The sequence below is a fragment of the Ambystoma mexicanum genome, chromosome 1p (genome assembly GCF_040938575.1).
Source record: "Ambystoma mexicanum isolate Mex_15411 chromosome 1p, UKY_AmexF1_1, whole genome shotgun sequence".
NCBI classification, from domain to species: Eukaryota; Metazoa; Chordata; class Amphibia; order Caudata; family Ambystomatidae; genus Ambystoma; species Ambystoma mexicanum.
The window spans coordinates 1,137,354,287-1,137,374,856 of NC_090921.1; the positions used below are offsets into that span (position 1 = coordinate 1,137,354,287).

Below are 20,570 nucleotides of genomic sequence, written 5' to 3' on the forward strand. Positions count from 1 at the left end.
TCCCTAGCTATGCATTGCGCCACCGATGGCTAGCAATACACTGCAGGGTTGTGTTCATCTACTAGGAGAGGAGGCAGTATCCAGCAGGGTGCAAGCCCTCAAGGGCACATCAATCAAACTGCATTAATAGGATTTGGCCCTATTGTTTCAGCAGTGTCCTTGTAATAACCTTGCCCATCCCCTTCCATCAACACTACGCCCCTCGCAATCGCGGTTAGAAGAAAAGAAAGTCTGACGTCGACACGAGGACCCGAATCAATAACCCTCAACCACTTAGGAGCGTGGAATCTTTGTAAAGCAAGTGCTTTTGTTTTTTTTTTAGCGCAAAAACCTACTTAGCAGCAAACTTATGCCCCCTAATCACAAACATGGCATGCTGGGTAGATCTCTCAGCTCACATGAAGCGTGGCTTTCATCACTGCTTAGTGACCTGGAACCGGGGGATTAGGCTGACTCCTATGACAGTCACTGGCACACACGTTAATTCCTCTGAAGGCGGCATCCCGGAGTCTTGTCTCCGCAGAGAAAATTAAGACCGACACGCGGAATCACAGCAGGCTGAAGCACCGCGCATTAAAATGTAGCATAGAAAACGCAGCGGGGGAAATAGAAGGTGCTGCCAAATCATTATCATCGTCATCATCATCATCATCATCATCGTCATTATTATTATTATTGTTTTTATTAGCAGTAGTTGCAGAGGTAATAGTGGTATTGTTATGCTTGTTGTTTGTACTGATAATAAACATTGACTGTAAAGAGTATGCTTTACCAACCGAATTGTCTCTTGGCACTTAAATTATAGATTCTATTACTGACAGACTCAGCGACCCAGTTATCAAAGGGATCCGAAAGATGGATGAAGAAGTCGCTTCTGAACCTGCAGATCACACACAATCTCTGCAGGCATTTTTTTGAAAGTACTTAAAAGCATGAATCTTCAACTGAAAAAAAAAACATAAGCATTGTTAAAGTAGGGTCTATTGCCAGACTTGCCTCATTCCCTGACATTTTCCAACCAAGAAAAAGAAAAGGGTCTCCCCTCGGCACCATTTAGAGAAGAAGAAAAAAAAACCGCTTGTGTGCATTGTGGGCAGCAGGCGATGACACTATGCCGAGGGGTAATATAGAATATTTTTATTGAAAAAGTGAAAGAGTAAATAATCAAAATATCACCATGCGGAGTTCCATATTGGAAAGCTATATCTTAGAGGTACTTCATGAGAAAAGCTCCAAAAGAGTCCCGGAGCACCAGCAACAAATGCATACACATAATGCACCTGTGAGAACCACAAGATGGGGGTTGGGGGGCGTACGCACCAGCTGCTTGCAAATTGAGTAAAGATGGAGAGGCAACTAGGGGTTATATAGTGTGAAAGCCAATATCATGCACTTAATGACATCATGTTATGTTATGTTCTCCAATACAATATTTATACTGAGGCCATCACCACCGTGGTGGTTTTAATGCATCTGGACTTGTCTGAAAGGTGGCTTATTGCGACCCGGCCAGGGTGTCAGCAGAACTAGAAACTTTCAATGTCTTAGCCATTGTTTGTTTATTATACGAGTAAAGGCGGTCAGAAATGCTCTCAAATGAAAAGATATTATTGAGCGCGCTAGGCCCTGGGTTAAGGTGCATAGCCGCCAACGGATGCCGAATTACAAGGGTTTTGTTGTGTTAAATCATCACCTTAATGTCACTTCAACATGTTTTTTTTTCTTCTCTGACTTCAAAGGGTCTTGTTGTTTTGAGATGATTCCCTTTAACTCTTTCATAACGCTTGTTTTTCACTGATGTGCCTGGGGTTTTGTTCATCTACATCTTCCTATGCCACTAAAGTTTTTTTTCTTTTCATATCATCACAGGTACCATAGTCATTCCTACCAGCGTGTTGCTAAGCTACGCAGCAGGGTTGTATTTTCATAGACATTTTGAAAAGACTCAGTCTCTCCATGGTTCTCGTGACATTTTCTCACAAGATTTTCCTGCGGAAAACATACACGTTTCAGATTTTTGGAAGGGAATCTCTTGCCAGAAATCACCATTGGAAATGTCCCCCTTGCTGCTTGCACACAGATACTAATGACAAAGTCATGGATACTCACGAAAGGTGAGCATATTTTGGAAAGAATATATGACCGAGCACCCATACATTTTAAATGCGCCGAAATGCACCTCTTTATTTCTCTTCACATCCACTGTGCAGGCAAACTTTGCCAAATTCCGTTCTCTTATCATTAACATGTTCTCCTTCCCACAATGCACTGCAATAAGCAAAGTGAATTCTCTTCAGAAAATCCATTTTATCACTTGAGAATATGGCTTTTTTCGTGAAAAGACGAAAACTGATGGAAAGAGAAATAATATTCGCTAGTCCACCCAAAACTCGGAGACGTCCCAAGTGCTGCTGTTTCCCCCTTCCCACAACTAGCCTGTAGCAAACATCCCCTTCACCCCTCCGAATAGAATTTTAAGTCTGTTATCATTTTCTACTCTCACCAGAATAAACGTGAGACTGCCTCACATTGGTGAGGAAAAAAATTACAACTATGTGTTCCAGAAAAGTCTCAGCTGCTGCAATGCACCATGGGAGATATATAAAAGATTTTGGTACCAGGGCACCGCACTCGCCACAACATTTTTTAAAACTACCAAACGGATTTCCACCAAACCAACCAAAGGCACATATCCACTAGTTTGTTTGGCTTTCAAACACAGATAAACGAATTGCGTCCAGCGGTTTAGGCAGTAGGCAATACAATTCTCTCAAAAGTCAATGGATCTCACCTTAAATATATATGGGGACGCATTATACACGTTACACATTAGAGTAGATAACTGGCTTGTTTGTAGGTCATTGTAAAAACGTTAGTAGATTCTGCTCCCTGGCTGGTCAGCCAGGTTTGCCTTGTCTATCACTTCCCACCCTTTCAGATCTAATGCCCTGCCGGCAAATCTCCTGCCGCCTTCATCCCAGAGGTGTAAATACACAATAAATTAGCATGGGCAACACAGTCTGCTGTTGATACAGTAATGCTTCCGGGAAAGGACAGCGCTTACATATGTCAGGCAAATGGAACACTCTGTCACGCAGGGGGACAGGCCGCACCGTGGCACGCTATGCTATTGAATGATTTGGTTGGCTGGATTTCATTGCACCAACAGGCAGATGATTGAACGCACGTCACGTGGAGGTCACCGGAGAAGAAGCGGGAGTAGGGGCTCAAACAGGTAAGAGGAAAACATGCTTAAAAAAGAGAGCTACATGTTTTTTCAGGGACAGTAATCACAGGGCCCTGTTTCCCAGCAAAAATCAAACATGAATGAAGCACAATGTGTAACGCCCCACCAATAATGGAGGGGCGGTATTTATAAGCCCTGGTGGTCGAAAGTAGAGTTGCAAGTGGCAGGAGCAATGGAGGCGTGTGGAGATTTTGCCTAGGTAGGCTGGATTTTCAATTGACTTCACGCCTGGCTTCCATTAATGGCCTGCGCACCTCTAATCGGCAAAACGTTGTATCACGCGAACTATCACTACCGATGTCATAGCAGGTTACGCAGACAGCGCCATGTCGGTGATGTCACTGCGTCCACGGCGTGTTTCCTTCCGCCAGCCACCCTCTTCCGCCCCTGCGCAGACAGCGCCCGCGGCTGTAAATTACAACTTGATAGCAATATTAATTCAGCGGCCCCCCTGCGGTAATGAAGTCTGATGCGAATGAAATTGATTCTGCTGCTTTTCCGCGGCGCGTCTCCCATTTGTAAGCGCTATTATGAAGACTTCTCAAATAATGGTTTTATTATTATTATATTTCTCTCTCCCACAAATGCTTTGAAGATAGGGCCCGGCAGAGCCAACTGGAGCTGTCGGCAGCGGAACAATGATATGCCATTACTCAGCGCCAGCTCGCGAGGCCCGGCTGAAAATGAGAAATCAATTATTTAAATGTCTTATTGCTAAAATGAAGTAGCATCCAAAGGGGGGTGGTCAAGAAGGGAATCGGGGCCTTTCCTGGCCGACTGGTGCCTGTGACATACCGGTACATGCGGGGCAGTGTCATTTCCATGTCAGGTTAATGGTAGACTAACCATGAACGTAAACCCTTGTGTAGAGGCGTGTTATAAATGACTTATATCATATCACCAATGAGTGCGTTAAACATATTCAATACAAGTACAGAAGTAGTGCAAGTAGGTATTTTGTGCTCAGTGGCATAACACAAAATGTGGGGAGCCCCATGCAAGCCCTGCTGAGGGGGCCCCTTCACCGCCATTGGGTCCCCCCACTGGGCATGGGCAGCATGGGCAGCATGGGGTCCTCGGCACCGTGGGGCCCCCCGTTATGCCAGTGTTTGTGCTATTGTTTAAGTATTTTGTGTGACATACTGTCGTATGTCATCCAAACCCCACAGTCCCACAATTTCTTTCCTAAGCAGCGAGCACCAGCGTTTCCTATGATATTCATAGTCCTGCTTCAAATACCAGTACGGATGGATTTGAATGCCACAGTGCAGAATAATATTTTATAAAGTGCAGCATACATGTGACTGATTGGATAATTGATTGGTTAATTTGATTGGTTTTAGCATATTTATTCAGTGCACTACCGTAAAGCACCAGGCAGAATTAACAGCATAGAGCTGCATATGATAATAGAATGTGGAAAGAGAGGCGAAAACTACTTAACTGGAAAAGCTGAGTTTCCAGCAATTTCAGAAAGGCTCCAAAGGATTCTGTCCTCCAAATTTCCAAGCAGCTGAAGGTTTCACAGTCAAGGAGCAAGGAATGAGAATCGTCTGTCTCCTCTTGTTTTACAGCGAGTAGATGGAACAAATTGTAGACATTGACCCAGAAATCACACATACCTAATTGGTTTATATGGTCTAATCTTACAGGCTAAATATTGGGGGCCAACCCGTGAATACACTTAAAGCTAAGACAAAGTATCTTAAATAAAATGTGTTGATGGATAGGCAAACAATGTAGGTCTTGCCTAAAAGGAGAATTCAATTGAATTTGGGCGTTGTGAAAATTGTCTTGATTGCCACATCCTGGCCAGTTTTTAAGTGGCTCAGGAGGTAATCGGAGGTCCCAGCATGCAATGAATTAACATAATCCAGTCGTGAATTGGTCAATGTGCACAACATTATTGCGAGACCATCCCTATTAATAAGAGGGCGAGTCTGTTTAAGCTGCCGGAATAGTTGGACCTCACAACTTAGTTAACTTTGAGAGCTAAGGTCATATCAGAATAGTAAACAACCCCAAAGTTTATTACTCTGGTGGATAAGGTTGCAGGGAGGCTAAAATACACAGGGGTGGACAACAGTCTTCCAACACATGTCTTGTCCCAGTAAAATGTGCTCTGTCTTTGAAAGGCTTAATTGGAAGTTGTTAAGCAGAATCCACATTCACACCGCGTTGAGGCATGACACTTATCGGGAAAAGTTACTCACTGGGTAAGAGGCCCTAGCATATACTTGAGTGCCGTCAGCATATGAAGGAAACTGCAAACAGGCCTCGCAGAGACTAGTCATAAAAGGATGCATATAAATGTGGAATAAAAGGGGTAACAACAGAGACCCCTTGTGGACACCACAGGTCCCAGCAATAGAGTTAGATTTGAAAGTCCCAACCTGGACCACTTGGCAGGAATAAAAGCACCATTCCTGTGAGAGAGCTCCTCGTTGCCCCTTTGCATGGACAGTCTCTGCAGTGGCCCAGGGTCTTGTAAATGGAGGTTAAAGTGATTAAAGTGATTTCAGAGCTTGTTGGGAACTGTGGGTCTTGAGCTAGTGTGTGCGTTGTTTTCCTCTTGTCGTTGCCTGCCACCTGTCAGGTGGATCCCAGCGGGACAAAGCTCCAAAGGTCCCAGTGTTTGTAAAGGTTGTTCTGGGTGATTGAGATCCAATATCTGTAAATAGGTGCTGGACAGTGGTTCCTTAGCATCCAATGAGTATCAATTTCCACACACGTTAGGTGTTTCCAACACTTGTTGATTTATTTTTCCTTCAACAAACATTTTTTCAAACATGTGATGTCACACTTGTGACAAGCATATTCTTTGTTTAGTCTTTACATGTGTTACAGAGTATGCGATATACTTCTATTCCATTAGTGCCGACACGTGTTTCAACCTATGAGGTCTTTCTCAAGGCAATTGCAGGGTTAGCGTGTTCCCGGACGGTTGGAATTGCATCTCCTATAGTCAGCAATGGTTGAGGGTGGTGCCTCTTCTCCTCGGGTGAGGGTCCTTGCAGTGTCTCGCTCTCGCAGTGATCTGCTTAGATCACTGCTTAGATCACTGCGAGAGCGAGACACTGCAAGGACCCTCACCCGAGGAAAAGAGGCACCACCCTCAACCATTGCTGACTATAGGAGATGCAATTCCAACTCTTGTAAATGGAGGCCAGCCGGCAGAAGCTGCTTCTGCATAACTACTTTGCCTGGCCCAGAGAGAGGTGTGGAGGAGGTGCTTCCCATCACAATGCCCTTCTTCCATTTCTCAACATCCTGTCCACTTCCCATCAGCCCCATTCTGAGCCCTGGAGCTTCAGTTGTTAGCAGTAGCAGTAGTAATGTTGTTGTTTTTACTCATAATGAACATTGACTGGAAAGAGCAGGCTCTACAAACTGAATTGTCTCTTGTTGATTAAGTAATAGGCAGGGTTTCCTGTTTTAGGAGTTTATTTGGTTTTACTTCTGGGGTGTTTTTCCAGTGTTTTCAAAATGTTTCAGAATCAGTGTTTATCAGTGTTTTCCAGTTTGCCCCTTTAAAAATCACGAATAACTCCTTTTTCCAGTGTAAACACCGAAATAGTATTTTATTTGTTCACTGCGCTCATAAGTAGGGTAATATCAGTGCAGGATGTTGAGCACTTTCATGGTTGTTTTTGTGTCGGGTGACTGATTCGGCAACCATATTATTGCAGTGATGATGGGGGGCAGACCCCTGCCTTAGAAGAAAGTGCACAGGACAAATTAGCATTTGCCTTTAAAAAAACGAATTAACCTGGAAAAATAATCAGAGGGAGGAGAATGTTCAATAATTATGCTGGCAAAGTATACAAGGGGCCACCCTTTTAAAACCAACAATTTAAATATGTGTGTCAAGTGTGACATTTGAGCAGCGCTCAAAGGGACAGGAAACTGAGCGCTACCCTCTGCACCCCCCTCCACACCTGGAGCTATGAAACAGAGCGCCCCCCTTCCCCCTGCACTGGTACTGCTAGTATTTTGCTGGCCACTGTGCAGTCCAGAACGTGCCCTGCTGGTAGGAAACTGTATATGCCAGGAGACTGCAAAGTGCAGCATCCCCTCGTGTCAGTGAAGAGACACAGGCAACTAATAAGAAACACAGATAAAATATACTTTCTGGAATCTAAGCTCCTGCAGACACGACTCACTCTTCTGCCAGTTCTGACCTGCTCCAATGAAAACAAAATAAAAGAGCATGCTAAGGTAGGCGGTGCCCCTTGCACCAATTATGTGAAGCCTCTTACTGAAATGAAATAAAAGGTTTACAGCGCTGAGTGTCATCAAAGTGGAATTTAATGAATATGTCAATAATGGCATGCTATGCGTCAGTTGCATAGCATGACGCCAGTTGCTGGCCTTGTGGAGAAATGTGTGACTCTTTGGGATAGTAGAAAACGGACGGAAGACTTTTGGGATCATAATAAAAATCCTGAAGCAAGCACATGACTAATTTGCAAGGATTGAAGAGTTTTGAATAAAATAGTCAAATGGAAGAAAAGTCTCTTGCTGGAGAATGCAGGTATTGATCCCACTACATCTCGCATGTTAAGCAAGTGCCCTACCATCTGAGCTAATCCCCCTTCTATGCAAGAAGCTTTAATACACAACTTCAGAGCTAAAGCATAGTCTTCAGCTCACTCTTGCTTGACTGTCCAGGAACCTGTAGCTCATAAAGTGGCTTCTCTTCGTCTGCTGCAGGGGAAATCACAATCTCACCCTATTGCCCAAAACAAAATACCTTCATTGGAGCTACAAGTAAAGTTGCAGATGGCCATCAATTGCAATGAGGATTGGCCAACTAGGACTAGCAGAGTGACTCCACTCCCACGCCCTTTCACGCTGGACCTGCGCTTGTGATCAAGAGGCTGCACACCAGCCACATAGACGCGAGAGCCGAATTGAGAAGGTGGCTGCTTCTCACTTTATTTCTCTCTGTATTTATTGCTGTTTTGAGGCAGAAATGTTATCTGAGTCTCTTGGATTAGGACACTCAGGGGAAAAAATAAATCAGCCGTACAAAGGAAAAATATGCACTAGGGCAGGGGTGCACAACTAATTTTGACAAAGGGCCGAAAGTACCTTACATGAGGGCTATAGTGGGCCAAAAAGTAAATGTGGGCGGGCGGTAGGCGGGGCGTGGCAGGAGGCTTTTTCAACCCCCAATTTGTATTAAACACATGGAAAAAGAATATGTTTTTGAGGGGTAACGATTTTTATTGCATTTCAAACTTACATTTTGTACTACACATTTTCCATTGTTATAATTTATTTCAATTTAGTTATTGTATATCGTCTGTTTAATTAAATTATATATATTTTCTGACCTATGATTGGATATTCCATTATTTTGGACTGCTATAGTTTGCTGTTTGGGTTGCCCAAGAGGAGTATGGCCTTCGTTGAGTCAGGCTTCCTCAAAAAAGCAAAGGATGTACATCTCTTAACTGTGCCTGTTTTAGCTTTATTATTGGGTTCACTCTTGGAGTGCAACACTATGCCCCATGGCTCCCACCCCCAACCAAACACTATGCCCCATGACCCCCTCACCCCCAACAGAACACTATGCCCCAAGTCCCTCACCCCCAACCAAACACTATGCCCCATGCCCATGTCCCCCACCCCCAACCAAACACTATGCCCCATGGCTCCCACCCTCAACCAAACACTATGCCCCATGGCCCCCTCACCCCCAACCAACCACTATGCCCCATGGCCCCCTCACCCGCAACCAAACACTATGCTCCATGCCCATGTCCCCCCACCCCCAACCAAACACTATGCCCCATGGCTCCCACCCCCAAACAAACACTATGCCCCATGGCCCCCTCAACCAAACACTATGCCCCATGGCCCCCTCACCCCCAACCAAACACTATGCACCATGTCCCTCACCCCCAACCAAACACTATGCCCCATGTCCCCCACCCCCAACCAAACACTATGCCCCATGGCTCCCACCCCAACCAAACACTATGCCCGATGGACCCCTCACCCCAACCAAACACTATGCCCCATGGCTCCCACCCCCACCAAACACTATGCCCCATGGCCCCCTCACCCCCAACTAAACACTATGCCCCATGGCCCCCTCACACCCAACCAAACACTACGCCCCATGTCCCTCACCTCAAACCAAACACTATGCCCCATGTCCATGTCCCCCACCCCCAACCAACCACTATGCCCCATGGCCCCCTCACCCCCAACTAAACACTACGCCCCATGTCCCTCACCTCAAACCAAACACTATGCCCCATGTCCATGTCCCCCAACCAACCACTATGCCCCATGGCCCCCTCACCCCCAACCAAACACTATGCCCCATGTCCCTCACCCCAACCAAACACTATGCCCCAAACACACTCTCAAGCATGCACCCATACAGACCTGAACCCCCCCACCCCCCAACTCAGCACACACACTCTCAAGCATGCAATCATACAGACCCGAACCCCCCACCCCCGACTCAGCACACACACTCTCAAGCATGCACCCATACAGACCCAAACCCCCAACCCCCAACTCAGCACACACACTATCAAGCATGCACCCATACAGGCCCGAACCCCTCCACCCCCATCTCAACATACACAACACAAACACTCAAACACAAACATTCATAAACATCCGACACCCCCCACCACCCCTTCTCAACATGCACAACACAAACACTCAAAAACAAACATTCGTACACATCCGACACCCCCCCACCCCCCCATCTCAACATACACAACACAAACACTCAAAAACAAACATTCATACACATCCAACACACCCCATACCCCCATCTCAACATACACAACACAAACACTCAAAAACAAACATTCATACACATCCGACAGCCCCCACCCCCCCAACTCAAAATACACAACACAAACACTCAAAAACAAACATTCATACACATCCGACACACCCCCCAACCCCCATCTCAACATGCACAACACAAACACTCAAAAACAAACATTCATACACATCCGACTCGCCCCCACCACCCCAACTCAACATACACAACACAAACACTCAAAAACAAACATTCATACACATCCGACACCCCCCCACCCCCATCTAAACATACATAAACATTCAAAAACAAACATTCATGCACATCCGACGGCCCCCCACCCCCCATCTCATTATGCAGAACACAAACACTCAAAAACAAACATTCATATACATCCGACACCCCCCACCCCCCATCTCAACATACACAACACAAACATACAGCAGAACAGACCCGACACACAAACACAAACAAACAGACCACTTACCGACATACTGGAAGGCAGGTAAGCTGGAACGTTGGCGAGGTAAGTGGAGTGATACTATGGCTGGCGTGGCCAGCAAGGCTGAAATGCCTTCCGGCATCAAGCCTTACTGGCCACGCCAGCCGTAGTGCTGGCCCTCCATTGGTGCAGCACGCACGTACTACGTGGCTCGTAGGAGCGACATGGTGCGTGTGTGCTGAGCCAATGACGGCCAGTGTTTTGTCCGGCCCGGAAGACAACAAAGACTTTCCTAATGGAGGGCGACCGATGCTGCTTGCGGGCCGCCCTACGTTAGGAAAGTGTTTGTGCCTCGCGGGCCGGACAAAACAGCATGGCAGGCCGCAACTGGCACCGCGGGCTTTATGTTGTGCACCCATGAACTAGGGTTACCAGGAAATGTCGTTCTCACATATTAATAATGTCATATTTAATGAACATGAAGGGTGACTTTCCTGCTTGATTTAACAAAATATAGTTTACAATAATGAGGTGCATTTTTAAAACAACACCTTTACTAATATTAGCAGCAAAATAAAAGTTGATCAAAAAAAGATAATTGTAATATGCCTGCAAGCCGGATCTACATTTTCATATAATAGAAAATAGTTACAATACATGATGTAAAAGTCTGTTTAAATATGTTATCATGCTTCCTAGCATTCGTCCCTCTATCCCTTTTGAAATAATGTATCCGTCCTATTTACACCCACTGAGACCATTTTTCTTAGCACATCACTCCTGATTAGTGCGTTAGCAGTCTAAAAAACAGACGTTCTGCTTCTGTTCATAAAAAAAAAAGAGACAAGGCCTCTCATCACAGCTAAGTGGCACTTATGAAACACTTATAAATATCTTTCTAGTCACATAGTCTTAGTATTTTTTTGAGTGGCAAGAAATGGCAGTTTTAAGTAAAAAAAAAGAAATAGAGAAAGTTTTGAAAGAAACACACAGAAAGAAGCGCGTCTCAGTGATTGCCATTTACGAAGATGTTTCTGTAAATCGCACATCACAACTGTTTCTGTCACCCGCTTCTTATTACGGGGTTGGGGAACTTTCAGGCAGCATTTGTTTTCTTGCCAAAGAAATTGATTCTGCACCAGGATGTTGTTGCTTTGCAGGAGATGGCCCTCTGTGTGTTTGAGCAAGATATCAGGGTTTGAAAAATGGGCGTTCATAGATCATCTTCCTCTTGTAAATAATAAGTCATAAAATGGTGACTTCCTGCATATGGCCATTGCCCAGGTTGCACAAGCAAACATGCAAGCAAAAACCTCTGATATAAAGGGGCTTTCAGTTGAAAAACTTCTTAAACTACTCACACTGTTAGGTATTTATATATTAGAGGATTTAAGAACATACTAAAGTTGGGAGCGCGCCTGGCTCATCAGCAATGTGTCTGTCTTTGAAATTAAACAACACACAGCAACAGGGTTTTGAATTCCGCTCCTGGCATGAGGGCGATACATACATTAATTAAAATACAGTGTTTATCAGAGACCCCCTGAGGAAGGAAACAACAATCTCGTAGGTCATTTACTGGATTTTTTCAGTATTCACCGAAAACCAGAAACCCTAATTACAGGTCATATTATTAACAAAATCAGTGGCCCAGTTATCAAGCACATCAGAAAGTTTAACAAACAAGTGAATCCACTGGACTTCAAACCTGTGGGCTACAGGTTAGCTGAAAACCTCCAATTTCTATTAATGATCTCTATAATCTATGAATGCCCTTTGGAAAACAAAGTATTGTGACACTGAACTGCCTCAGAGGGGTAGAGGAGTCAATTTGACCCCCCACACAAGTGTAATAAGAACAGAAATGGTACCATGGTAATATAAAACCCAATGCAGCACCAGGTAGCAACTCAAATGTATCAATTTCTCAAGACCGTAAAATTGAGTCACCACCAAACATATCCCACTTTATAAACCACCTCATTTATTTCAATGGTGTATCCTTGTTGGCATGAATTAAAGGTTTATGGAATTTCAGTTTGCATAGTAACAATCTACAAGTCTGTTCAAAGTAGTGATTAAACACGGGTAATCATATCACTGTGCTTGTTTTGTGGGTTGCCTTTAAGTCTTAGAATCAAAATTGTAAAATCAGGGATATATTTAAAGCTCATATTAAATTCTCCATGCTGATTGGAATAATACAAATACAATTGTACTCTTTGTTTATGTGCTATGTTAAGGATTGTTATAATTGTCTATGTGATTTAGTATGTGATTTGTGTACATTTTAAGTGAGTTTGTGATTTTTGATTTTGTGATCGGGATTTATAGTGCTCCATAGACAAAATAAATTGCATCAAGGCATGGTCACAACAAACACTTCAAACTGATACTACTCCAAAGCTCAATACTCAATACAACCAAATTCATCAGTCTAACAGAGCAGCCAAACCTTTGTTGCTTTTTGAAATTTAAGAAAATGTTCAATTTTATGAATATTCTGCGATAGGGAGTTCCTTAATCTTGGAGCGGCTACTGAAATCCACAGTCTTCCTTATACAAGAAATTAGAAGTAGGAATAACCAGAAACACATTGGGGCTGATTCATGGAATTTTTGTGCTGAAAAAATTGGATTTGTGCACCATTCTGCCAGCAAATCCCTGTTTAACAAATGGGGATTTGCGGGCAAAATGGCGCACAAATCCCCGTTTTATGCACACATTCCATAAATCAGCCACCTTGTCTTTTGAGCATAAGGCTTGTGGTGGAATGTATCTGTTGGGCTTATTTTGTAGATCATATGGGCCAGATTGTGTAGGCATTTAAATGTAAGGCAGACGATTTTAAAAACAATTTGCCTGTGCTCCGGTAACCAGTGAAGAGATTGGCGATTCGGCAGAGGTGGCATTGCAGTGTGATAGATGGAATATCAGACAAACCCCAGCATTTTGAATTGTTTGTAACTGTGTGATCTTGGGGCTGCCTGCATAGAGAGCATTGCAGTAGTGAATGTTAGATTATATCAAAGTGCCGACTGCACTTGGTAGATGCTCAGGCTCATTGAATGGAACCACTCCTCTTAAATCTAGAATTTTAAAAGTTGGCTTTCACCACCTGGTTTATCTGTCATTGCAAGCCAAGGTCACGTTGCCAAAAGAACCTGAGATTTTTTTACTTTGACAGTGTAATCCTTGGGGATGTCAAATAACATGGGAGCTAAAGGCAAGTTGTCTGGAAAATGGAAATTGTACTTGGGTCGAAAAGAATGACTTTGGTTTTATTGGGATTGAGCTGTAATGCACTGCCAAGCATCCACGATTCCACTTTACCCAGGCAATCCACCAAAACATACATTTAAGCATTATGGTCTACTAGGTTCAGATATATTTGGGTATCATCAGCATGCATGTGAAAACTAAGATTATATATTTCAAGTATATCATAAAGAGACCTCATCTAGCTATTCACCAGCACCAGAAACAGTAGGGAGTCCTGTGGCCCTTCGCATAACAGGTGTGTTTATAGGACAATGAATGGCCTAATGTGATCTATTGCCTCCTATAATTAAAAAAGATTGAAACAATTTAGCCGTTGACTTTGAGATCATAGCATGACTGTCTAATCAATGGATAAGAATATCATGATCCTCTTTATCAAAGGTGACCAATACATCTAAGATGACCAACAAGGAAATTGTCTGCCTGTGTCAGGATGTCATCTCATAAGGACAGTAATGATGCCTCTGATCCTTGCCTAGGGTGGAAGCCTGATGGCACAGGATTTAATATAGAGTTGGTATCAACACATTCTGCAACAGAGTCAATTCTATGAAACAGTATTTCTTAGCACAGCAAACACAAGCCTTGATGTATATGTGTTTCAGCCAGGGAAGAATTGTGGTCAAGTACCAAAATTACAGACAGGATTCAAACTCTGGCTTCTCTATTTAAGTGAGGCGTGTGATCTTGGGCAAATGTTTCTATCTCACTGTGCCTTATTGGTCAAAAAAGGAGGCCTAAAAGTTAATAATGTTCATAGTGTGCAATATTTGTCTAAAATGTGTAATTTCCCATGATGTCCGGTCGTAGAAAGGATTGATATCACTTTATGCACATAAGCAATTTAGGGCTACATGATGTCTTTTGCCTCACAGATCCTATCACCATCCCAGAGTGGCATCACTTCTTCATGCCTTAGAAGGGGACCTGGGGCCCATGAGAGAATAGGGTGGAAACAGAAGGCAGAGTTCAGGGTGTGTATGTTATTGTGGCTAATGGCTTGTGTGGACTCCCCGTAAAACAGCTGTGACAGCGGCACACTTCTCAGACCCCAAAAACACGTGATGTGGTCTTAAGAGCTAAGTGATACTACCGTAGTTGTGCAAATGTTGTACTTAACTCTGCAGCCTCACATGATTGGTGCATCGGGGCAGTTTATCCCTGTTCTCTTTGCCAAAACACACAACAATATGCATATGCTGCAGAATGCAGTGACAAAAATGGGTGCATCATCCTCGTATGTGCTGAATCCCAAACTCCTTATGCATTATAGCCATTCTATGAACTATGGCAGTATGCGCTATACAAATGCAAGATAAGATAACATTCTTCCACAAAGACCCCTGATGCATTGCGGCATATGGTTGTATTGTAGCCAGCCTACAAGGGGCATTCTGATTTAGAACTAAGCTTCACACTGTGGAGGTACCCCAGTATCCCTGTGGAGGTACCCCTATATCATGTGATGCTACTGTTGCGTCTCGCTCGGTTTTGACTAACCACAAAGTGCCACAAATAACTCTGTAGTGCACCACCACAGATTGTGCACAATTCAGCAGTTGTGCCAGAGCTTGCATAGTGAAAGGCTGTGGTGCCCACGGAAGAACCACTAACAGTTCATTTTGGCTGGAAAATAATGGCTCTGTTTCTTACTCTACCCACAGGAGTCACAACAGCACTGTCTGCCACTAACCCCTGAAATTGTGAAGTCAGGAGGATAGCTCGTTCAAAACATGCTTGCCTTGAACAGGACAATGAAATGCATCATGGGAATGGTACCCCAGTCAGGCCAGCTTCCCCCTTCACTCCCACAAACTCCCCATGTGATAAACTGAATTTCACATTGTAGGTAATAATGATGGCAATAAATAACATCAGTTACCCAGCACTCTGAAACTGATAGTGGTGCAATTCAAAACCCCACGAAACATTTTTAAAATACATTTTTTGCGCGTCAACCCAAAGCTACTAGCTAGTGCTGCTTCCGTTGAGCGCAGTGCTGGATTATTCATTAGGCCAAGCAGGCACCAGACTATGGGCCCCAATCGGTTTAGGGGCCCCGCGACAATGGATCAAAGTAAAGAGGTGCAGAAAATTTAAAACGTATTAGGAGATAGTTCACGAGAGGGGGGGCCCCGACAATTCCACTGCGTAGGGGCCTCTGCAGGGTTTAATCCGGCTCTGACTTAGTGCTCTGGAGCCACCCCGACTGAGGCTGTGTTAGTGCAGTGCGGGGCTCACTGGCTGTCACAATGTTGCAGTGTACAGCATTACTCAAAATCTGAGCATGAAGATTGTTGTACCAGAAGGTGCATGAGCCATTCGTATGTGTCTCACATGTGGTGGTACACGTGACAGTTATCCCCAGTTAGAAGAAGCAGCTTGTCAGTGTTTATTTTTCATGTATGATTTAATAGCACAAGTGGAGGAGAATCAAAAGATTAAGCTTGACAAAAAATGTGGATCAAACCATCATCTCCCGCCTGGCGCGTCAGAGGCGGACTGATGGATACCGTACTCACACGCAGCTGGAGTGAGTACGTTTGTACCTTTGCACTCCCCAGGCCAAGAATCACCTAGAGAAGGGTGTCCAACTCCAGGCCTCGAGGGTCGGGATCCTGATGGGTTTTCAGCATATCCCTTATTAATATTCATGAGAAAAAATGTGCATACATTTAGAATCATTGTATTCAAATTTATCACATGAAAATTAATGAGGGGTATACTGAATATCCGACATGGATCCGGCCCTTGAGGCCTGGAGTTAGATAACCCTGGCATGGAGCCAATGCATTAAAGGGCCGCCTCTGTGAAGCCCCCAATATCACATATTTTTTGGAGAGCACCAATAAGAAAGATTCCCCAAAGCCGGCATGATTTCTCATTGCATGCTACCTCACAGATTACACAGCGGGAATGGAGTCTAGGGTAGTCTTAATGGGACCAGTTGCGGGTGGTAATGGTGTGGGTAGCAAGAATTATTCTCTACGGTAGAGCAACACATTATTTTATTTTTTTATTTCTTATTTTTTATTTGGTTAGCTGATAAGATCAACCTTTCAAACATTATTCATTACATCATGTTATTACATCAGAACAACATAATACATACATTTATCAAAATTCAAATAAAATTCAAATAAAATTCAAGTTAAATAACATCTTAAATATCTTAAATATTCCCAAAGAACAACACATATCATCCAGTCATAAATGAATAGGCCACGAAAATGAGATAGGTTAATTACCAACAATCAACGTAGCATAGATTATGTATTGCCTGTATTCTTTAAACTGATAGCGTTGTTTGAGAATAATTACTTGATAGGATCTTCTTTTGATCTGGGCAGAGCTTTATCTAAGAATTGGACTACAACGATTTTCATAGCGAGTTTGGGAGATGTAAAAACGGCCTGCCATATCTGATCGGAATCCATCGGGTACGATGATACCCTAAGATTTCCAAAATATTTTTCTCACAACAAGGATAGGAGAGGACAGTCAACTATTATGTGCTGTAATGTTTCTTTTTGTTGTATGTTCTTGCAAAAACTGCAGTAGTTTTGATCAAGAGCAATTAATTGTCTTCTTGCCTGGACAGCTTTAGTGTGCCACAGATTAAATCTAAAACGCAGGTATTGGCTTCTGATATATGGTGAGGGAAATTTTGACAGATAGTCAGCCATTACATGATATTTCTTATTATCAAATAGATGTATATTAAAGTCTTTGTAAATAATACAATTGGCTTGATGGCAAATCCAGTCAAATTGAAACAGTTTTATGTTGGTTCCCCCTGGATTCTGTATTAACAGATCAAATATGATCGAGGTGTCAGCTAAAGCATTTGTTATGAGGGTGTGCCAGCGAAGAGGAAAAGCATGGTCAGAAATGAGTAAATAATTTGCAATCACACCCAGAATGTTGTTCACATTTATGCCCAACAAACATTTTCGCAGAAATGCACTCATTTTCCCCAGAATTTGAGAGTATAAAGATAACAAGCCTAATTCATGGCGTATAATCGGAATAGGGGTGGATATGGGCAGTTTTAAGATTTGTCTCCAGTATTTTGCTTCAAGAGAGTCCCACCATTTTCGGTCTTTTAGAATTCTAGTTTCTTCTCCGTAACTCAAAGTCGAGATCACTTTCTGTTTACAAAACAGCATCACGTGACTGCAAGAACATTTTCCGTATTTATACACCATGATTCTGGCTTGTGATATAAGAGATTGCATTTTTGAACTTAATGACTGAAGATAACAGTCATGAGAGCACGTGTTGGTTACATTCATACCCAAATATTTATACTGCAATACTGTATCCAGTTTGACATTTGCAAGACTGAAATTAGTTTGTAAAGGTTTGCATTTCCCCATTTTGTTACAAGCCACAACCTGGGTTTTCCCTGTGTTTACAAGTAAATTATTTTCCTGCGCATAGATGTCCAAACCATTTAGCACATTTTGTAAACCAAGCAGGGTTTTCGATAAAAGGACGATTTCGTCCGCATATAAGAGCCACACAATTTTCTGATCACCAAGTTTTGGGGAGTCATTAGTAATGTTTAAAAAGGATTCACCCATGTCTAAGATAAAAAAGTTAAAAAGGGTTGAGGCTAAGATGCACCTCTGTTTAAGGCCACGTTCTGTGTGAATGATAGAGGATAGTTGTCCTTCCATGGTCAGCCTGACCTGCATGGTGTGTGTAGTTGCACAGTCAGGGCGAGTAAAGAAGGAGGACATCTATGTCCATTGAGCTTAGTGTATACTTTTGCTTGATAGATAGAGTGAAAAGCTCCCCGAAAATCAACGAAGGCCATATACAGCAGTGTTTCTTGTGCTGCACAGATAGATTTAAGCACATTAAAACCGCAGTACCTAAACCCAATACAAAGCCAGATTGAAACGGGTCTCAGAATTGATTTTCTGACAACCATCTATTCAGTTATTTGCGTATGATGCGAGTATAGATCTTCCCAGGAGCATCTAAAAGGGCAAGTGGCCTATAACTTGATGGTGTTTCACGATCCCCTTTTATATACACAGTTATTACAATAGAATGCTTCCACGATTCAGGTATTCTTTGACTGTAATAATTGTGTCTAAAAATGTTGTACAAAATATCAGCCCATTGCTCTGGATGGTCTTTAAAAGTCTGATTTGAGAGTCCATCAGGACCAGGTGCTCTTGAACTACTTATTTTCCCTATGTAGTAATGGATATCATATTTATCAAAATTAAGCCAAAAAGTCCCTTGGATTGTTAGATTGTAGATTGATAAAGGATTCTTGGGTAAAGCGTAGAGCTGTGTAAAGTACTTAATCCAATTTTTTTCTGTAACCGCATTGGATTATACTTCTATTTGGCTACCATTTGTGGCTACATTTAGTATTTGCCATATTTTGGCAGTGTTTTTGTTTTATACTGCACTTAACATTACAGCTACATCATTCTGATACATTAAGGATTTATTGCTTCTCAGACAATTTTTATATTTGGTTTTAATATTTTTTATTGCTAGCTTTTTTTTCGGCAATTGGCAAGTTCCGAGCTCCTCACTTCTCTGATCTAAATAAAGCCTTTCTTTGTCTTATATGGTGATCATAAACATGTAGTTTTCCCCTTTTGTTTGGATGGTTACAGCTATTGGATTGAAACAGTTGCATTACATCACTGTAAATTAAATCCTCAGTGATCATACCTTGAGACTGTTGCTGGATTTGATTCTCCAAATGGGTGCTGAATAGCTGTAGAGTATTATCCGACCATCATAATCTATTTTGTCTGGGATTGAGAGTTACAGGCCCTGCTACATGCCCGAATATTTCGACTAAGTGCGGGCTCATAGCTGCCCATTTCATGGTGAGCATATCATGGTCACTGACATCAGACCTCTTTACACAAAATTGGGTAACTGAAGAGGCAATGGAGTTGTTTACATAGATATAGTCTATTGTTGAATATAGTGTTCCTCGCCGCCAAGTGGGCTGTGGAGGAATATCATCTTTGAATGTACCATTTAGCATCTGAAAGCTGCCAGCTTTCACAAAGTTCTGCCACAATCCCAGCCTCCCCCTATAGTGAGAGTGTCTAGTTAGACATTTGAGATTCAAATCACCCGCAAGAATTACATTTGGAATACGGCTATCAACTACAATCTTCTCCATTAGTGTGTTCAGATCTGTGAAGAATACAGCATCAGAAATGCCTATGCCATTCCAATATATATTGATCAGAGCATAGCCAGATAGTGAAGTCACTAGTTTGACCATTTGCACATAAGAGTTCAGAGAAGGCCATAGCTCACATTTCAGCCCCGTTGACTTTTTAATAGCTATGATTAGACCAGAAGAGGGTCTTCTCCGAACTGCTTTAATAGCATGGTTCAGATATATATCATGATCATCCCAAACTGGGCAGGCTGTCATCCAGGTTTCTTGCAGCAGAAGCACGTCGTAGTTGCCGAGATCAATTTTTGGGTTGTTCATAAGGTGTTTGTGCCCTCTGGTGTTCTAGCTCAGAAGGGTTGTTTAAAAAAAATGGTTATTGTTTTTTACTAGTTTTGTTTGACATTGCATCTGCATACACATTTAGAGTTGACTCAGCCTTGGTTTAAAGTTGAACTTTTAGGGCCAACCTTTATTGCTTGATCTTGCTCAGATATCATTTGTACCCCAAGGGTTTCTGAAGAATAGGAAGGTTCTGTGATTAACATAAACTCTATAGCATACAAATGATTTTTTGCAGCCCAGATCCTGTTCTGTATAACACGAGAATTCATTCATAATCTTACTGGATTTA

At 42.8% G+C, this 20,570-nt stretch overlaps 1 protein-coding gene across 2 annotated transcripts in view; it reads left to right on the top strand.

The window, feature by feature from the left end:
- The window catches only part of IGLON5 (IgLON family member 5), a 1,589,367-nt gene that overhangs the window by 317,796 nt on the left and 1,251,001 nt on the right, over positions 1-20,570 (top strand). The window lies entirely within an intron of this gene.